The following is a 20,568-nucleotide window of genomic DNA, read 5'->3' as shown; positions in this document are numbered from 1 at the left end:
CCTGAAAACCCCATATAACCCACCTCAGATAACCCCAGGCCCACACCCCACTCATTCCCTCCCCCCTTTCTCCTCCGACCCCCCAGCACCGCACCACCAGAACCAGAACCCAAAGTGGAGGCACCGTGAGGGTGCTGCTGTCCTACAGCCCACCCTGGGAACCTCACAGCCGGGAGGGGGGGGGGGGGCTGCAGAATCTGACCCTTTCCGAGTCTGGGACTGAGATTTCCGAGCCCCATGCGGGGGGGGGGGGGGATGCTCTGGGGGTCCCTGCCCTGCGCTCCGCTACCGGCAGGCGGCAGCGCGCACCCGAGCGCAGCGCCACGGAGTCCGGAGCCCGCTTGTCCCGGGATGTGCTGGCCCCGGAGGAGGGGGAAGGTGAGGAAGTGTCCCCCCCCCACCAAGGGACAGGCCACGGGTCAGTGTGCGTGGTGGGGTTTTGTGATTTAGGTCGTGTTAAAGGGTTTGTGCTGCTTGGAGGTGGAGGAAGGGATCACTGCAGCGGGACCCCCATCTGTCCTGGGGGATTCAGGGAGCGCAGAGCCAAAACAGGACCAATGCCACCACGAGAGCCATGAGGACATCACCAGCAGCCTCCCAGGATGGTGACACCTCCCCAGGGCAGCCACAGTCCCAGCAGAGCCAGCAGGGCTCGGTGCAGTCACTGCGCACTGAGGAGAGCCACCGACCCGACAGCCAGGGCACTCATTTAACATTCATCCCTCAAACAGAGGAAGATGCCACAGCAAGGCTAAGCACCGAGCTGCTTCGTGCTGGTTTGGGGTGGAAATCTCCACCTCACCTCAGCCCAGGGAGCTCAGCACTACCAGCAAGAGGGTGTCTGTGCTCATCCTCCTCCCCGTGCTTCCAAAGCAGGGATGGGAAGCCAAGGGATGAAGGCAAGAGCTTGATACCTTCAGATGCTCAACAAGGGAAAAACTCACAATCCCAAGGGCCTGTGGAGAGGCTGAGATGTGGAACAGCTCCAGTCAGACCCAAGGGAAATTGATTTAAACAGCCCAGCCCCGTTCAGCTCGCTGGGAGTTCGCAGTGCTAAACAAATCAGCCTCCTCTCCAGCGTGCATTTCCTTCTCCATCCATCCTGACAAGCACCCAGCTGGCAGAGCTGTCTCTGGGGAAGGCTCAAGCACATCCTCTGGGGTTCCCATTCAGCAAGAGCACAGACCCCACAGCCCTGCCATCCCCCACCGGGCTCTTTTTGGGCTGATCAAACAGCAGCAAGCAGGAACACAAGAGCCCTAGCCCAAAACAGAAGTGTGCTTTAAAAGTCCGCTTTAAAAGTCCTCCACAGCAGGAATTTCCCTTCTGTTCATCACATTTCCCAGCCTCATGACCCCAGGCCAACCCCCCCTCCAGGAAAACACACCAGAAAGCAGCCCAGGCAGGGTGAGACACAGCAAACCCCAGGAAAGTCACCCTAAGAAAGCCATTTCTGCTCTGTGCCCCAGAAATCAGCGGACCCTGAGGCTTGAGCCATCCCTCCAGGATAACACCAGAGGGAGAGGTGCTTTGGGGCGCAGACCCCCAAGAAAACACCAAACTGCACCCGCAGTGCCCCCCAGGACAGGACAACCTCCCTCTTCCCCAGCTCATTCTCCACCCAAGAGAGAAATGACCACACTTATTCTTCATCCTCCCAGGCTAACACAGAGCCACAGCTACTCCACAGAGCCCCTGGGGCATGATGCTGAGAGGTGTTCCCACAGCATCAGTGCAGATGCAAGCCCCCCCCTCCAAAAACCAAAGCCCTGGCATCATTTTCCAGCAGTCCCCTGCCTCCCCCAGCATTTTTGGTTTCAGGGAGGCTCACAGCTCCCCTCCACAGGGAGCGTGGCCACTTCCAGCTCACCCCCTGCACCAGCTCAGGACTGGGATCCCCCCAGTACCCTTGAGACAGGCTGCACATTGTTCCCAGTAAGCCTCAAACAGCAGCTTCCCTGCATGGCCCAGCACTGGTGGCTTCAACAGGCTTTAAAGTGCAGAAAAGCAGCGGGGTGCCTCCGTTCTGGGGAAGGAAAGAAAGAAAAACCTGCTTGTGGGCTGCCCCACTCCAACTCCTTTGTCCATCAGTAACTCCAGGGAGAAAGCTCTCATTTGGGATGAGATGCTCTTATTTGGGATGAGATTTCAGGCTTTAGATGGGGCTAAAAATTGGTGGTTTGATTAAAGTAGGATGGAAAAGCCAAATCAAGCTTCCAGAGCTATCCCCTACCTCCTCCCCTGTTTACCCTGAAGTAGCAGGTGACTGGATTTGGCATTTTCCCAAATGTGGGGAAAAATACACCTTAAAGCAGCCAGCCTTAGCTCCACAGGAAGGCTTTTTTTCCCCTTAAAAAAAGAAATAAAGAAAAGCAGGTATTCTTCACTCACCTAAGACCAGCGGGACTTGTCCTACACAGGTGCACAGACTCCATCCTCCTCCAAAGAGCCACGATGCTGAATGAAGCAGCCCAAAAAAAAAAAAAGAGAGGGGCTCTGAGCCCTGTGCTGGAGCTGCTGCTTTCCCATATCTGTGAGCTGGGTGGTTTCATGCAAAGGCAGCTCCATGAGATCCACAAAAAAAACGCTGCAGCAGCAGGACGATGCCAAGAGCAATAATCCACCAGATTCGGGGAGAAGCAGGTGTCCGTGGCCTTCAGGCAGCAAGGCTCGCTCCCAGACGGAGGCAGAAGGGAACATCCAAACCCCTCTGCAGTCCACGAGGGCTCCAGACTCTTGAGATCATCCCAAAGAGAAAACATCCCAGGGCAAATCCTCCTGCTCAGGGCTGTCCGCTTGGTCGAGGAGAAGTCCCAAGCCTGCACGTGGTCAGGCTGATTGCTCCTCCTCACTCCTAGCGATGGAGACACTCCAGCAGTTATTGCATCTGCCCCTTTCAGCAGCAGAAAGGTGCCAAAACGTGCAGAGAAACAAGTGTCAGGACAAGGGAACGGCTCGGCCAGCCTGCACCTTGTCCTCCAGGCGTGCTGCCAGCTGCAGGAGCAGGGGGGCACCATGCACATCCCAAATATTCCCAAATTCAGTGTTCAGAGGGGCACAGCACAGGGTTCCCGTGGTGGAGAGCAGCTCCATCAGACGATTCCCAGCTCATTTTCCTGTCCCAGTTCTCCCAGTAGCCATGCTGGTTTGACATTCAGCCGAAATCCATGCGCAGGAGGGGACATCGCTTCCTCGCGGGGCACCCCATCTCCACGGCACAGCAGGGCGGGGAGATGAATCCTCCAGTGCTGCTAGGATTTCCTAATTAAATTAAATAAGCACCTGCAGCTGGGAACCAGCCCGCAGCAGCTGTGTTGAGCTCTCCTGAAGGTCAGCTGGAAACCAAGAACCTTTGGAAAGGAGGTGGCTGAGCACAGTCCCCCCGCTGCGCCTCACCTCTCCAAAAAGGGAACCAAAAAAAAAATCACCAAAACACCATCCCAGTGACCAGCGGGCACGCAGGATGGGGAATGCTCTTTAGGATATATTTTGATTTACAGCTCGTGCACCAGGTCCAGGCTCGCCCAGCGCCGCCTGCGCACTCACAGCCCCATTAGGGACGCGTCAGCCCCGCTCCGTTCGGGCGCTGCTGCTCGCCGGCACAAAGTCCGTATTTGTTTCCCCCACAGGGGTGGAAATAAAGGGGGTTTTGTGTTTTCTTCCTCTTCTCTTTGCAGGCTGGAGTGAGTTTATTTGACACTCCGGCACTCTTTGTGAGCTGAGTGCCCGGGGATAAATGCTACCCTTAAGAGTTACTTGGCGTTAGACAGAGGGACCCTCTTCAGAGGAGAATGGGGGCTTGTTGGGATGGGGCGGGGGGGGCGCGGGGAGGGGGCCTATGGAGCCCTCATAGAAGGGTCTCTGTCCTGGGCCACAATAGAGCGAATTCTTAAAGATACCGGGAGCTGAAAGGAAGGAAGGAACTCTCCTCCCTTTGAAAAAGGATTTTCAGGAACAATTGAAGAAGCTGTAAGAAGGGGGGCATTATTCTCCACCCAGGCTGCCCGGCTGGCCAGCCCCCCTCCCCCTGTGACACAGGGACACCCAGGAGGCAGTGCCACTGCCACCACCCCGACCCCAGAGATGTGACCCCAAGCCAGGGGCCAGGAGCAGGACACCACTGTGCTGCCAGCAAATGCTGCTGGGGAGCTGCAGCTTGGCACCAAGCGACCCCAAACGCTTTCAGTGACCGATTTCAGCTCTTTCTACCCCATTTCTGCTCTGAAGCACAGCTGGGCAGGATGCTCATGTACATTGCAGCACCCCTGGCATCTCACAGCAGCAACCACTGCCCTTGGAGGCCACCCTCCAAGGCTGCTTTCGGTGGAGGTGGCAGCACTCAGCCACAGGTCCCACCTGGGACACCCAGCGAGAGCCGAGCAGGGTTTTTCTCGACTCAGAAGCACCAAAAAGCAGCTGCCAGGTTTAATTCCTGGAGCTTTCTTCCAGACCCATTGTATCAGCCAGGCATTTGGCCACGCCGCCAGGGAACGAGCCCGATGGCCTCTTGGTGTCACTGGCACCCCAGGTCCCAGCCGCTGGCAGCGGGTTCCTCCCCAGCGGTGAGCAGGGGGGTGCCACCTGCCAAAAACCACACAATCCTAAACCCACAGATCCTAAAGGAGAGGTCCCTGCACCTCCTGGCGTGAGCCCACGCACAAATGACTTTTCCCCCATCAGCTTAGGAAAAGGTTTCCAGAATTGAGACCCACTCAGCTTCAGCCGGGAGACCTGAAGGGGAGTCCGGTGCCACCACGGAGCCTCCAGCCACCTGGGCAGGAAAGGATGCTGCCACCCCAGAGCAGCCTCCTCCTGACCCGATGCATTCAAACCGTTCACAGCAGCACTGCAAAGCTGGACCAAAGCCCTCAGACACCACCATGCACCAACATTTTGGCCATGAGGACCCATTTGTGTTGCATTAGGGGTTGTCTTGGAGCGCAGTGGGAACAGAGCCACTGCTGTGCGCTCCCTCTGCGATACCACAGGAATTGCAGCTGCACCAGACACAGCTCCCATCCCCTTCCAGGGAGAAGAGCTGGGAAAATAAAAAAAATGCAGGAGGAAGCTTGGCTGGGTAACATTTGCTCCTGATCTGAAACCCATTCCGGGCTTCGTTTTTGCAGGAAAGCTGCACAGCCACCCAGGGATCCAACAGATTTATTTAAAGGCTCAGGTTTTAGCCCTCCAAAAATTATCTGTGGGTCCTCACCATCAGCTCTGCCTGGGAGAAGCCACTTGTGGATAACCCAGGAGCAAGAACAACCCCAGCCCCATCCATCCCAGCCCCTTTTCCTCTTGCAGGCAGCTCTGCCTGCAATTCAGCTGCTGCCACAGGGGGGAAAAACCCAAAAAGGAAGCCAGGAGAACCCCACAGCTCCGAAACCAGGCTACGGAGCAGGACACGAAGCCAGGCTCTGTCCCTGGGGACTAATAAGGCACCGTGCTGTAAACCCTGATCCCGTGTTAAGAGTTTTCATCAAAACCGAGCAGAATTTATTAGGGAGCTACAGGACATCCTAAAAGTGTTTTCACGCCGTGTTTACACCATCACGGGGGGCTTTACGCTGCCGTTTGCCCCTTCATTACTTTTTTTTTTTTAAATACATCTTTCTGATGAAATAAGCTGTCCCGAACAAGGCTGCCCTTTGTCAGGCAGTTATAACTTTCTGGCCAGCCTCGGTAACTGGCAAAACCTTGTGCTTTTCTTGCCCTCTCTTTTGTTGCTTCTCCCTCCTGTTCAGAGTTCAAACAAAAAAAAAAAAAAAAAAAAACAGCAAGCAGCATTGTGCTGCTGGCATTATCCCCCCATTGTCTGGGGCTACAGGAGCCGGAGCCCTTGTGGCCAAAGACATTTGATCTCCTAAAATTTAAGGCTCTCATCATTCCCGTTACAGAAGAACCCCTGGACAGAGAAGCTGGAGCCTAAAACCCTCCACAGGCCAGATAAGCTGCTGGAGAACCCCATCCCCAAGGAGAAGCAATGCTGCTGCACTAAATATATTTGAAGCCCAAGCATTTCAGGGACTACCCCTAAAAACCCCACAGCACACAGTTGAATTTAGAGCTGTTTTCTAACAGTTCGTGATGCCATCTGTGATGTCTGTGACCGCCAGCCCTCCCTGTCCCAGGGCATCCCTCCTCTCCCAGCCCCTAAGGAGCGATTCCACCTTCCCCAGCCCACAGCTCCCACACGGGGTCCTGCACTGGGGGCAGCCCCAGATGCCTGGGGGCTAGGAATTAGGTCCTGGCAAAGCCCAAAAGATTTGGGGTCGGATCATTAGGCCACCTCTCCTACATCCCCGTGGCTGCAGGCAGGGAGAGCCGTGCCAGACCCACCAGCACCGAGTTCCTGGAGGCTCAGAAGTGGCCACCAGTGACACCAACATCCCAGCCACTGCCACCAAACCTGCCAGAGCCCTAAAGAGACACAGACCCCATCCCAAAAGCTGGGGGCTTCCCCGCACCCCCCCCAGCGAGCTGGTGCCGTGCAGAGACCGAACGGCCAGGGGACACCGGGAGAGGAATGCTCCTGGAGATAACAGAGCTCACTTCCTCCTGCCCGTGAAAGGAGGGGATTGTGCTCCTCTCCGCGGCTGTTCGGCTCGCAAAGTCCCTTTGCACTTTCGGTTCCACACCCTCAGCCCAGCAGAAATCCATCTCCCCATCACCGGGGGGCTGCAGAGCCCCCGCCGGAGGAGCTCAGCCTCACCGCCAGCTGGGATCACCCCAGGAAAGGCTGCGTCCCGCACCCCAAATTAAATATTTGGGGGTGCCACATCTCCTGTTTTACACAACTGCCTTTAAATTTAGGGCAAAACCAAGCAGTTTCAGCTCTTTTTGCAGCAAACCCTTTGAAAGAGGAGAGCACAAGCGTTGTAACATCCCCCTGACCCCACAGCTCTGCCCGGTCAGCACAGGTGGGACCCCACAGCTGCGGGGGGGTTGAGGTGAGCTGAGGAAACAGGTGAAGGTTTTTCCCACCCATCCCTTATTTTTGAGGGAACTGAGAACACCGATAACCCAAAAACACCACCCCAAAACATCACCTGCCTGGCAGCAGGCAATGAGTTTGGGGAGAAAGGGGTCCCCAAATGGTTTTTCAGCCTCTGGGAGGAAATTTCCCCTGGGAAATGCCCCCCAGAGGCACAGCTCCTTCCTTCCCAAGTCCTGAGCCACCCCACACAGCCCTCTCTCCCCGCTTTCATCCCCCCCCAGCTGTGACCATGATTATTAAAAGATGTCTCAATTAGCAAGGGAGCCGGACAGCCCCTCCGGTCTCCAAACCTTTTGCAGGGAGCGCGTTCCAAGCCAGCAGCGAGCAACCCCACCAACATCTGGGCACTAAAAGCACCTCCTGTTTATACCAAAATTCAAACATCCTTCCCCAAAAGGAGCATCCCTCCTCGGGGCAGCGCTGTCCTCCCTGTGCCGGGTCCCCAGGAGCAGACAGCACCGATTTCTGTGCTGGCCGCAGATCTCACCTAGTGGGGTCTTTTTGTTGTAACGAGCAAAATTATTTTATTATTTTTTTTTCCATGTTTTTTCCAGTGTTTTTCACCAAAGTGCTGTTGTGCATCACAGGTATCTCACATCACCACCCCCCAGGCAAGGGTTCCCCGCTCAGGGCAGGCAGCACCAGAGGCTGGGGAGACCCCAGGGACCCCCATTAGGGCTGGGGAAGGGGCTGTGTGCCCCCAGGACCCCCCCCCTTTTTCCACCTCCAGGCACCTGCCCGCAGCGCGCCCAGGGCGCGGAGCCGCCGGGAGCCTTTCTAAGGAGGGTTTCCAAGGAGAGAAGAAAAAAATCATCAAAAAAATTAAAAAATCGGGAAAATCACCACCCGCACGGCTTCTCTTCGAGAAAACACCCCCCCCTCCACCCCCCCAATCCTACTCGATCGTCCCCCAGGAGCAGCGGGCGGGGAGGGGGCGATGGGGGGATGCTGGGGGGGGGACCCCCAGCCCGGTTCAGCCCCCCCCCACACCCGATAACGGCCCCTGGGGGGGTGCTCCGAGAGGCTGCCGATACCCTACCGGACCCCCCCCCGACCCCCCCCCAATGCCAAACCTACCTCCTCCGGGCCGAGCCTCCCGGCATCGCCATCGCCATCCTCATCCTCATCCTCATCATCCTCATCTTCATCCGTACCCACAGCCCCCGGGGGGGTCCCGATTCCGCCTCCCTCGATAGCGGGGGGGGGTCCCGATTCCGCCTCCCTCGATAGCGGGGGGGGCTCTGGGGTTATATTTTGAGGGGGGGGAACCAAGCAGGGACCCGGGGATGCTCCGACTGCTGCAGCCGGGCCATTGCCCCCCTTATAAAGCCCGGCAGCGGGCGGCGCGGCTCCACGGGACTTGTAGTTCCTCCCCCCGGGCTGGGAGCCGCCCCCCTCCCTCCCCCTGGCCCTCCCCCTGCCTGTCCGTCCGTCTGTCCGTCTGTCCGAACCGGGGGGGTTCCCCTCCTGCACGGGTGGGGGGGTCCCGACCCCAAAGCCTGAGGGTTTTGGGGGGTACCGGGGGTCGCATCCATCCCCCCCCCCCCAGGTTATCCAAGCCCTCGTGGGCAGGATTTGGCCCCAACCCGCTGGGTAAATGAGTAACTCCCCCCCCCCGGGGGCTTAGCACTGAGCCCAAGCGTGTATTAGTTATTGCTCCGTTTAATTATTGTCCCAATTATTAATTTGACTTAATCATTAACCCGCCCGCGGAACGGAGGGGGCAATTAACCGCGCCGCTGTGACATCCAGCCTCATTTAGGGCCCCTTCTCCCAAGCACGCCCCGGCCAGGCAAAGTCACCTGAAGGTCCCCAAGGGCTGGGTCCTTCCCTGGGCTCTTCCCTGCAGCCCCAATTTTGTAGGGTGCAGGAAAATGCCCCAAAGGTGACCCCATGCAGGTGGCAGCAGGAGGGCGAACACCTCCGTGCCCGGTGCCGGATGAATTTTGGTTAGGGTGAAGGGTACAGAAGGTGCTGGGGGGGTGACCCCACACTTTCCTCGTCCCAAGGGGTTCAATTTGGCTCAGAAATCCCCCATTTGGCTGCAGGATCCCGGCGCCTTCCCACCTGCACCAAGCTGGGATTTTTCCTCCCACCCGCAGGAGTGAAAACCCCAGGAGTTTTCTAGGACAAGGGGGCTGCAGGAGAAGGAAGGCGAGAGAAGGGAGAAAAAAAAAAAAAAAAAAAAAAAAGTCCTCCTGGCAGGTTTTCAGGGCCCGAAGCCGGAGTGGAAATGCTTCCCTTCCCTAAATTGCTTCGAGGCCAGATGAATTTCTTGAAGAAACCACAGCCGAAAACGCTGCACAAGTCCCATTGTTGTGCTTGTGTCGGCTGCGCGCTGAAGGAGGGAAAAGGTCATCGTTTGTGGTATATTAAATGGGGGAAAAAAATATTATTTTGGTGCTGCGGAGGGGGCTGTGCTGATTTTTTGTCCCCCCCCTGTTCTGTAAATTCAAACCTGTTTGGTGAGCACCCGGCTGCGATGACGCTGGGAAAAGGGTTTGTGCGTGGCTCTGCTGCAGCCCCCACATCCCCCTGAGTCTCCCCAAGTGTCCCCAAGCCCCCTCGTGTCCCCTTATGTCCCCCAGCCCTGCTCTGGTCCCGCTCGTGGGGTGCAGCCGGTGCCGAGGAGCAGCTCCGGGTCCCCGGTGCCGTGGGCGAGCGCGGCGCTGCGCCTCGGCAAGTCCCTGCAGATTTGGGGCCGAGCGGGCGAAGCGTTGTCTGCCTGGCGGTGGGATGGCTCCAGAGCTCACTGCTCTTAGCCAAGCACGGGATTTGGGAGCTCTTTCCAGCAGGCAGGGTCTGGCCGTGCTGTAACTCACCTGTCCCCGCTGGTAATTCGCCCCAAAAAGCAGCTCAGGGCAGAAAGGGCTGGAGAGTGGATGGACACACGGACACACGGACCCACAACCAGCCCTGATGATCCGTAGCTTAACACATCCTGCTGGGGAGGATGGGCTGGGGGTGCTGCTAAGAAGGATGAGACCCAGACCCATGCGCAGAGGACGCAGCCCCGCGAGGCATCGCTGGCATCCTAAAGGACGGCCACGAGCCCCTAGAGCAGTTTCTGCTGCTGGAAAGGAGGGTGAGAAACGCCCCGGTGCCCCGGTTCCCCCAGCCAGGAGCTGGGCTTTGATTTACGGGAGGATCCCAGCCCTGGTTTTGCAAGAGCATGACATGACGTGAGCGCGAAAGGTTTTAAAAGCTGCTGAACTCCGCGGTGCCGCTGCCAGGTGAGCCAGCACGCGAGCACGAGCCGGGGCTGGAGCCCTGCAACATTTGGGCACGGCCTTGCGTGACTGCAGCAAACACAAAGACATTGTTTTTAGGGGGGCGGCCACCTCCCCTCCGAGGCTCCTTGGAGAGGACAGCATTCCTGCCTCGCATTCCTCAGCCTCCGCTGAGCTGGGGAGGGGAAAAGAGCGAGAGGGGGGGAGCGAGCACCGAGCTTTAATTAGCAGAGTGGTGGTGGCGGTGGGTGGCGTGGGCAGGGAGCAGGAACGGAGTCGCCCATAAAGCAAGATAAAGCGCACGCGGATCAGGTAATAAGGGTAATTACCCGAGAGCCTGTAGACTTAAGAATGTCAACCAGATGTTTCCAAGTCACTGCAAATCGGCGGTTTCCCGACAGATCCATTTAGGGCAGCTGAAAGCATCCTTTATCCTGCGGGGGCAGGGATTTTGGGGCACCTGGAGAGAGGAGGACAGGGGAGCTTGGTCCTGGGTGAAAATGCTCCACAGCCCCCGGCCACGCTGCCTCCGAGAGCTTTGGGAAAGCTTTTACACAGAGGAAATCCTCCCTGCAAGGGTACGTGGAGAGGGAAGGGATTTGGGGAGGGGATGCGAAAAATCCTCACCAAAAAAAATAAATAAATTGTGCTCTGTGATGGGCACCAGCACGGATAAAATGAAAGAGATAAAGAGATGGGAAGGGAGAGGTGGGAATGAGTTCCCGCAGGGTGCCTGCTCTCCAGGCCTGGTCAGCACAGAAACCTCTGAAAGTCCTCTGACCTCCAAATACCCTCCCCAAACCGGCTAAATATATATAAATGTAGTGAAATACGGAAACAAAAAGCTTTTTATTCCATTCGCTCAGAGTGCCAAATGGCTGCAGGAGCCAATAAAGAGCTGTTGCTCCAGGGAACGGGGAGCCACGTCTCAGGTAAAACAAAAATGACCTGAATCTTTGCCCAAAACCTTGAACTAATCCCGAAGTTCAAAAAAAAAAAAAAAAAATTGAGGTTTTGTAAAAAAGGAGGAAAAACACGGGGGCATATTTTGGTTTTCTCCCCGTTTCTGGACGGCAGCCTGGACCACAAGCGGAGCATCGCTGCCTCCCTGGAAGAGCTGCCTGGGGAAACAGCAAGCGAGATGGGAAAGCTCCTCGGAGGGGGGTGCAGGGAGCCTGTCCCTCACAGCAGCTGCAAGGGGGGGCCCCCATCTTCTCTTATCACCCTGGGAGAGGCTCCTTCCCCTCTGCTCCACCACTGATAGGACAAGAGAGATTTGCCGTGGCTCTGGCAACATTTTGTGGTCTGGGGACCCCGGTCCGTGGGGTGGCTGCCCCCAGGCCAGCAAACACACATCAGGTCCTCCAAGGTGCACGGCTGCCCATGTTAAACTCAAGGGCTGACGGAAATCCACGTAGGCAGAGAATTTAGGGACCACTGAGAGGGTTTCAAGGCACCCAGGGGCGATTCGGTGCCGTGCTCCTGCGCCTCGCTGCGCGCTCGTGCCCTCTCCACCCTCTCCAACCCTCCTGGCACAGCAGAGGCAGGACCCGCTCGCACGTGGTCCTCGACCTCCCACCCGGCGCACACCGGGGAGCCCAGCGAGGACAAAACACCCTCACCCAGCCTGATTTGGGGTGGTGATAAACCCCCAAATGTCTCCGTGGGGCAAAGGTGCTGGAAGGGCACAGGTAAAACTACAAACCCCGAGTGCCAAATCTGCTCCGCGCAGGGACTGGGAGGAAGAAAAATCCACCCTCATGTGACTCCAGCCCCATGCCGGGGAATATATGGGCTGTGTGTTTTCTGCTGAAGTTACTTAAAAAGAACTTTATAGCTGAAACGCTGCTAAAAGCACACGGCGCGCTCCGCTGCGAAGATAAATTCATGATTTAGCCTCGAAAAGGTGACTCATCTAACATCTATTATAAAGAGGACTAAAACCACACACACACTGAGCAAGATTTTCAAGGAGCCCAATGATTTAGTGTCTCTTTCTTTCTCTCCCCACACTTTTTGCCTCCTGCACAAGGATCTATTGAGAAGCTGCAGAACAAACGTTCCCTTATGCAGCTCCAAAAAAGTCTCCGTCAGTTTGTCTGAGACAGCTGCCTCCAAGCACGCTATGGTTACTCATTAACCGGGTCTCCCAGGGCAGGGGAAGAAGGAGTAAACTTAATAGACCCTAAACCAGAAGGAAAAAAAAAATAAATAAAAGAAAATAAATAAATCAGGTGTCCTGGAAAAGAGAGGGGAGAAAACAGGTGGCACCGTGAGCACCTCTGTGGGCAAACACTGAGGGTCCTGAGCTACCGAGCAGGAGGGAGCAATGGCATCGAGAGCAAACGTATGGGGACAAAAGAGCAAGATTATTAAAGGGAAGGAGAAGAAAGAGAGGGGACAGAGAGGCACTTGTGCTCCACGGTGCTTTATATGCTCCGGGTGCCGGGGGAGGATTACTTCATTGCGGCACAGCCGCTCCCCAGTGGCCGGACCCCTTCCCTCCCCCTCGTGCTCTCTGCATGCGAATGAGGGGCTGCGAGGGCCGGGGGTGCTCCCCAAAATCCCCGTGCTCCGAGGTGCCCCAGCTGCCAGCAGCACCTGCACCAGCCCTGTGGCAAAGCCTCCTCCTGCTCCTGCGTCCCCAGTGCGCCCACGCTGCTTTGGCACCACCGGCATCGCAGAGGGACTGCTGCTCCTCGTGCTGGGGGCTCACCCAGCACAATTTTGGGTCAGATCCTGCCCTGTCCATGCCAGGGTGCTGCCCTGGCTGTCCCCAACCCCTTCAGCCCTGCCCTGATGCCCTGTGCAGGCACCATTTCCGCGGGGTGGAGGAGGGCAGCCTGCACCCCAGGGGCTGCCGCACCTCGCGACCTCGTTTCCTGCAGCCCCCTGATTTTGGGGAGGAAAGCAGCAAGGGGAACACATCCCAAAAACACAGCCCCGTGAATTTGGTGGCTCTGCAGCAGGGCGGCATCGCTGGGGACAGCTCGGGAGCATCGCCACCCCCGTGCCCCTGGGGAGCCAAGGCCACGCAGAGCACCGGGAGCCGCTCCGCCCTCTGCACCCGGCAGTGGGAAGCACGGTGCCGGCCTGACGTCTCCGCCAGATCCTGATGGGGAACGATAATTAGAGATGCAATAAAACGCCGAATATAGCTGCGAAGAGCGGCAGTAAATCAGCCCTTCCTGCCATTCGCAGCCTGGGCCACGGAGCCCCGGTCACCACTGCCAGAATTAATTCCCCGCGCTTTATTTGCCCAACATGCTCTCCCCAGAGATAAGGGGAGGCAATTGACTGTAATTATCTCCCTCTATTTTGTCATGTGATTATTTTTTTTTTTTTTTTTGAAACAATTAAGGGATTGCAGTCAAAGGAATGGGGTGGGGATGGAGCGGAGCCAGGCAATCGCTCTCCCGCAGGACCACGGCCCTCGGGGCTGCGCAGGATCTGCCCCAGCACCCGGACCTGCACCCCACTGCTCCCAGTACAGCCCCCAGTATGGAACCTTCCAGCCCCCTGCAGCACGCACTGCTCTACCCAAGGCAGCATCTCCCACCCAGGGGTGCCCAATTCCCTCGAGCAGGGGGCACAGGCATGGAGCAGACATTGCACGGCCCCTTGGCACCCTCCGGCACCACCGCTGCGCCCGTAGCCACGAGCCCATGGACTCCACAGGGAAAGCTGCTCTCATCCAGCTCTGCCCAGCCCCTGCACCCCCCAGCAGCTCAGCACCAGCAAACCCCAGGGCTCTGCGGGGTTGGGATCTGCCTGGGAAAGGCAGGAGAAGGCTGCGAGGCGGCTCTCCCCCAGCCAGGTCAGCTGGTGCGCCAGCGGAACAGGTACCTTACGATTAGATTTTTGTGAAATGCTAAACATCTGGAGCCCTGCGTTACAAGGCAGCCTTTGTGCAGCTGGTAAATTATCGGCAATAAAACAGCACTTGTTTCTGAGAGCTTCAAGGAGAGGGGGAGGGAAAGGGAGAAGGGAGGGAAACCACCCCCGCCGGAGGAGGAACCGCGGCCACTTCTCCGCTCTCACCAGGGTTTTCCACGCCGTGCAGGGTGCGGGCAGCTCGCTGCAGCCACGGCCAAGACCTTGCTGAGACCCTGTCTGCGTCTTAACCCTTGGAAAGGAGCAGCTCCCACCCTGCTCGGAGCGGGGGCTTTTGCTGGATCGCACTCAGGGTGTCCGATTCCAGCACGGGCTGGGAGCCCGGCTCCTGCGGCACAGCTCTGCGGGAGAAATGAGCCCACGCAGCTCCCCGCACAGCCAGCCCTAAAACAGCAACCCGAAAGGTCTTCACAGAATTAGTGGTGCTCCTCCGAGTGTGGTGATTTGTCACCCCCTGAATGCCCTGCTGAGAATCAGGGGTTAGCAAAGTTTGCCCCAAATCCTGGGTGGGAGATGGGAAGGGTTCGGGGAGATGCATCAGGAGCAGGGCTTCACCTCTCCGCGCGGGGCAGAGCAAAAAACTGACCCCAGGAGAGAAATGCCAGGCTGCAAAAGCAGCTCTGCAGGCAGCACTGAGCACATCCTACCCCACTGCACGGTAAAGATAAGGCTCCTTGTCACAGCGCTGAGCACTTTCCTCTGGTATTGCTATGAGAAAGCCCAAAGCTCCTGGGCACAGCGCAGCTCCCCGACCTGGTCTCCAGCCCAGCTCCCACGGGACGAGCTGGGGAAGGTGCTGAGCTGGTGGCTGGAGTTGGGAACAGCCTCAGAGCTCGGCTGCCCCACTTCTTGCACCTTTTTCCAGCCTTTCAGAGCAGGGACCCTGCGTCTCCTTACGCACAGAGCCCGGAGAAGGCTCCTGCTCCCACTCGCAGCTCGCCAAGGCAGATTGCAGCGCCGCGCCTTATCAGCTTGTCATCTCGTCTAAACACGGCGTGTCTAACGCTGCGAAGGAAGAGGCAGCTCGGTTTGGGAATTTTGCATCTTTCCTTGGAAAGCTGCCGCCGCTGCTCCTCCCAGGTCACGCTCGCCGAGGTGCAGCGGGCAGGGAGGCACCCGCGCCACCTCGGCGGCGATGCTGGGCTGGGGCAAAGGGCTCGGGGCAGAAGTTCAGAGCTCCGACCTCCTCCCAGGAGCAAGGCAGCAAAGCTGACAACCGCAGCAGCCCCGCTCCGCTTCCCTCTGGAGTCACGGAGGGTTAAGAGCCACCTCTCCAAAGAGCAGCAGGGAAAAAGCTTTGCGCAAGGAAGGAAAAAAAAAAAAATCCCCTTCACTCAGCAGCTGCTTCCACAGCTCTGCAAGGAGCGAGGCCAAGGATGGTGTCAGAGGCAGTGAAACCCCTCGGGGGTGGGAGCCAGGGTCCGGTTAAAGGAGTGAAGCTCTCCAGGCCTGAGCATCACTTGGGGCTTACAGCTGCCCGGGTGGCCGAGTCCCCAGGTGCCCCAGGAAGCCAAACCTGGAGCTGGGAAGGGGGGGAGGAGGCAAAAATCCCCCCCTGGCTCCTCGGCTCCCTTCCACCCACCAGCGCTGCCTTCACTCAGCAATTACAGAGGCCCCCCGGGGGCTTTCACACCCAGTCACCTGGGCCTCCTTGTTCTAAACAACTTAATTTGTTTAATGACTCGGGAGGCCCCAGGGGGGGCTCCCTTGTTGTTGGAGATGTTTCCCTGGTCTCGGGAGGGTTTTTGCACAGCGGCACAGCCACAACCACCCAGGAACAGAGGGCAAAGAGGGGCTGCTGTGAAACCTGCACCAAGACAAGAGCTCCCCAGCTCCCCAGGACGGATCCCCAGCTCCCCAGGACGGACGGATGGATCTATCCATCCATCCATCCATCTGTCCATCCATCCATCCATCCATCTATCCATCCACCAGGCCCCCAGCAGCACCTCCCTCCTTTGTTCCCCAGCACGCCCTTTTCCCTATGAGCTAATCTTCCCTTGGCTCTCGGAGGTACTTTTATGGCAGGGGAATTGTTCTGCAGTAACAGGGAAGCAGATCCAGGCCGTTCTCTCCCGTAATATTTCCATCCAGGTTTTGTGTTCTGCTTCAGGCGCAGCAGAAGGATTGCACGAGATGAGCTGGGGAGAGAGCGTGTGTCAGGCTCTGTAATAGCTTCATTGTTCGTGTAAGAACACGAGAATGCAACAGGCCGAGAGAGATTTAGGCAATTCCCACATGCAAACCAGCTCTGGACACAAAAGCTTTTCAGTTATCATCAGCATTTTGCAAGATTATATTAAAATAACCCCCCGGGCTCAGCTTCCTGCTCTCAAGAGCCCCCTCACAGGATTGCAAAGCACAGAAATAGAGCCCAGAAAGCTTAACCAAAGACATCCTGAGAGCCTGACAAATAGGCTCTCCATCCTTGCCCAGGTGGCTTTCCCTTGGTGCCATAAAAGCTTTGAGTTAGGGGAAGAGGCGCTAAGGACGGAGCCACACACAGGTCCCACACTGCCCCATTTTCTCTCTGTTTCCATTAGGAACAACTTCCATTAGGAGGCTTTGCAACAGAGACACACTTGGGCTGATGTCACTTTACCCTGATTTCGCTCTCTGACCCCTCAGACACCGCACACAGCGTGCAGGGAGCAGGAGGCAGAGGGTCCCCATCCCACACAGCCACCACCGTGCTGCTGGCCCGCTGCCATGAGGACTTTCAGCAACACCAGCAAGAAAAGGCACCCAGGGAAATATCCGAGAGCTACAGCCCGGCACGGACTCGGGGCAGAGTTTTTTTAGGGCTGGGTGACCATGCAAGACTAAACACACACACCTAGAGCACGGCACTACATACCTAAAAGGGAGACTGGCATTAGCTCAGCAAACCCCAGCTGGAACCCGGTGACCCCAGAATATTTGCCCTAGGAAAAGGGCAGCTTGGGACCTAATTTCTCTTCTTCCCTCTCCTTCCTGAGGTTCAGGGGTCTGCGTTGGGTGGAGAGATGCAAGGCAATGCTGCACGGATGGGCCAGAGATGGGTTTGGGGTGGCCGAGCAAGCTGGAAGCAGGAAGACAAACCCTGCACTCGCTCCGGAGTTTGGAGCCGGGAGCCTGCGTGTGTGCGCGCAGGAGAGAGTCTCACTTTTAATTGCAGCCCCGCTGCCAAGTACAACAAAGTCCGCACACAAAGAATAGAAGTCATTCTGTTGGAAGGTTTGAATTGTTTCTTTCCTACGGGGAGGGGAAGGGAGGGAGGTGAAATCCACTCCTTTATAAGCAATGACTCAGGTGCTGCGATCTACCCCGGGCGCGCATCTTGCAAGCCCGAGTAATGCCCTGTGCCGTGTTTTGTTTTACGGCATGGGCCCTAAGAATGGGATTATTGTTCGCTTGCGTGCAAAGCCCTTGCTTGGGGTTTGTCCCCACCCAGCCCTGCAAACCGCAGCCGCCTTCGATTCGCCTTCACCCTCCCCAGCACCCGGTGCCCATGCGGGGGCCACCCCCCGCAGCCCCGCGCACCATTCCTGCGCCCTGACTCAGCGTGAGCTGGACCCAGTTGGGGTGAGCCGTGCTTCCCCTGCCCTGCCCCGCCTGCAAAACCCTCCCTGAGCAGCAGGAAGAGCGCTGACCGAGGCCGTCCTGCATTCCCCGCTGCTTTCGTGGTTGTGCATCACTGGGGAAGGGCCCCCGGGGTGCTGGGAGCCGCAGGGAGCAAGGGGGGAGCTCTCCGAGCAGAGCCCAGCGCCTTCTCCTTGCACCCCAGTTCCAGGCAGGATGGAGCAGCCCCAAACCAAGGGGACAAGTCCAACACACAGCCTCTGGACTGGCCACACCAAACAAAAGGTAAAGCCACCAATTTCCCAGCTGGTCCACGCTGCTGCGGGACGAATCGCCTCCGCTGTCCCAGGGTGGGTTGGCACATCCCCGAGTGCGCAAAAACCCTTTTCAAAAGCCCTTTTCAAAGCCCTAACCCCAAGACAACCGCGTGTAGCACCACACACCTGAGCGCCCGGCAGCCTCCCGGTGCCCCTTACAACCACGAGCACAAGGCAGTGATCGTCTCGGGGCAGGGCTGGGCTTTGCAGAGGAGATCCCCAAGAACTTGTAGGCCGTCTCCTTGCGAGTCAGTCACCGGCGTTATTGCACAACGTGGGACGGCCATCCCGCAGCCCTGCGTCTGTTTGCTCCAGCCTCTGGAAGAAAAACCCAAGAAAAGCAGGAAAAATACACCCAGGGCAGCACTGCTGAGCTTTTTCTGCAGCAATGCAGCTTGGAGAAGGTCTCCGAGCAGCAGCTCCGCAAGGTGTGCCTGCACCCGCGCCTTCCTCGTGCTCAGAGCCTCACCTGCTGCCAAACGCACCCACCTGGGGCGCTGGGAGGATTTGGGGATTTCTGCTTTCTTAGCTCAATGGTCTGGCTGCTCGCCTTCATCAGCACAGTTTGCAAAACCCCAAAACCCACACAAAACCTCCAGGAAGCAGGCCAGAGACTTACATGAGGTATTTTTAAACCCGAAGGCAAGAGGACATACACGGACTGTTTAGGACCGGATCTTTGGCTTTACTTTTTGGGGTTTTGGGCACAGTGTGGGGTCACACTTCAGGTTTTCCTCCAGCCAGAGCAAAAAGCCTTTACTGCTCTAAGACAAACCCCAAGGATCTAAGGTTTTTGTATGCGTGAGGCTTTACTGAAGTCATCAGATCCTCTCACTGCTCGAAACCCAGGGAGGGGAGCAGCCGGCAGCAAACCCCAACCCACGCACTCGCTGCTGCCCTGCCAAGCGTGCCCCTGGGGCTGGGCTCACGGCGCTGAACTCGGAGCAGAGGCTCGGTGCTGAACCCCAGCCTCCCGAAACGAGGCTTGCTTGGAGCCGTGGTTCCTCCCCAAAATACAAAGTCACAGCCCCCAGCCCAGCGTTGCACCCTCCTGGGTCAGAGCCTGATGCAAAGTGTCTGGAGCCTGGGCTGGCAGCTGGCAAAGGCACCCCGAGTGGCACTTACAGGGCTCAGCTGGTAGAAACAGCAAGAAATCTGAAAGCCAAACACTGCTGAGGTTGTTCAGGGCGGGCTGAGGTTGGTTAGGGCAGGCTGAGGTTGTTTTGGGCAGGATTTGTCTTTGCCAGCTACCGCAGACAAAGCCCTGGGGGCTGTTCTTCCACTTTGGTGCCCTGGCTGGTCCGAGTGACACCACAGCATCCTGAATCAAAGGAACAGAGAGAAAGAAAAATAAAAAACCAGTGTGCCCCACACAGTGGGTGAGCTGGAGTCACTTGGAGTGGGATGGTTTTCTCTCCATTTCACCAGACACGAGGCAGGGACGCAGGACATTTACCAAAGGGACCCCGGGATGGGGAGGGACCCCTCCTGCCCTCATCCCCAGACACAAAACCATCACCAAGCTGCTGAGCACCCAAGACCAGGAGGGGTCCTGGTGAACCCCCAGGACCCCTCCTACACCCCAACAAGGGCACAACTTTCCCCTCTTTTCCCCATGCCCATGGCAGAGCCGCTCCTGCTGCTGCAGCCCCAGCGCCTCTCCGTGCCATGCAGCTCCTGGCCGCGCGCTTATATTGCATTTGCTCCCAGCTCCACCTGGGTGCTGACAGCTATTGTTTCCACCTGTAATTCCAGGGCTGGCCCCCAGCCAGCTTTTCAGTCGCCGGTGAGAAGCAGAGAGATAATTTCATTCCCCTCCGGGGTACAAACAGAAAAGGAGGGATTTTCAGCCGTGTTTTCGGCATCGCCCTCCTGCCCTCCCCGCTGGCTTCCTACGGGTCCAATGTACATAATTACCTCGGCTGGCTACATCTAAGCAGGATTAAGTGCATTACGCGATATTATCTCCCAGCAATCTGATTACGAGGCTGCCTTTAAACGCATAATGTGTTTTTCGTACCGACTTACACCACACGCCAAAAAATCAAACAAGAAAACGCGCCTTGCAAACAAGTCCGCGAGAAATCCCCACCCGCGGACGCCCGCGAGGCTTTCAAGCCTCTCGGGAAGGCTTTTTGGGCTGAATGCGGCAGGCTGGAGCCTTCCAAAAACGTCGAGTGGCCAGGATGAGGTGGGCAGTGGTGGTGATGGTGATTCCCATGGGAGCTTGGCCCCGCTGCCCAGCTCACCTGCAGCTCTGGGGACAAAGGGACATTGTCCCCAAACCGCCTCCGTGCCTGGCCCTGGGCGAGCGCTCCCATCCCCGAGCCCGCTGCTCCTCCACCGGGGACCCGGCAGCCACAGCTGTTTTTAACAGGATTTTTTTTTCTTTTTATTTTTTCCTCGAGGGATTTGTTGTGGTTGGGTTTTTCTGAGTCACAAAGCTCCAACCGGGGTCGGGAGCTGGGGCTGGGCTGCAAAACCCCGGCGAAACACACCCGTGGGTGCCTGGGTGAGGCATGGCACAGATGCCTTTCTTCATCTTTTTCTTCTTATTTCCCGTCTCCAT

General features: G+C 57.4%; 1 long non-coding RNA gene across 1 annotated transcript; it reads right to left on the bottom strand.

The window, feature by feature from the left end:
* Positions 1-411: 411 nt before the first annotated feature.
* LOC119713130 (uncharacterized) lies at positions 412-19,766 on the bottom strand. The gene is made up of 6 exons (XR_011804190.1): positions 19,456-19,766; positions 18,126-19,320; positions 10,557-10,687; positions 8,075-9,335; positions 2,392-3,261; positions 412-2,026 (listed from the first exon to the last, which is right to left on the bottom strand). It is a non-coding gene; the product is annotated as an uncharacterized lncRNA (long non-coding RNA).
* Positions 19,767-20,568: the final 802 nt, after the last annotated feature.

This window comes from Anas platyrhynchos, chromosome 19 (genome assembly GCF_047663525.1).
Source record: "Anas platyrhynchos isolate ZD024472 breed Pekin duck chromosome 19, IASCAAS_PekinDuck_T2T, whole genome shotgun sequence".
NCBI lineage: Eukaryota > Metazoa > Chordata > Aves > Anseriformes > Anatidae > Anas > Anas platyrhynchos.
The sequence above is the reverse complement of the archived record's forward strand: the minus strand, read 5'-3'. Positions and strand labels throughout refer to the sequence as shown.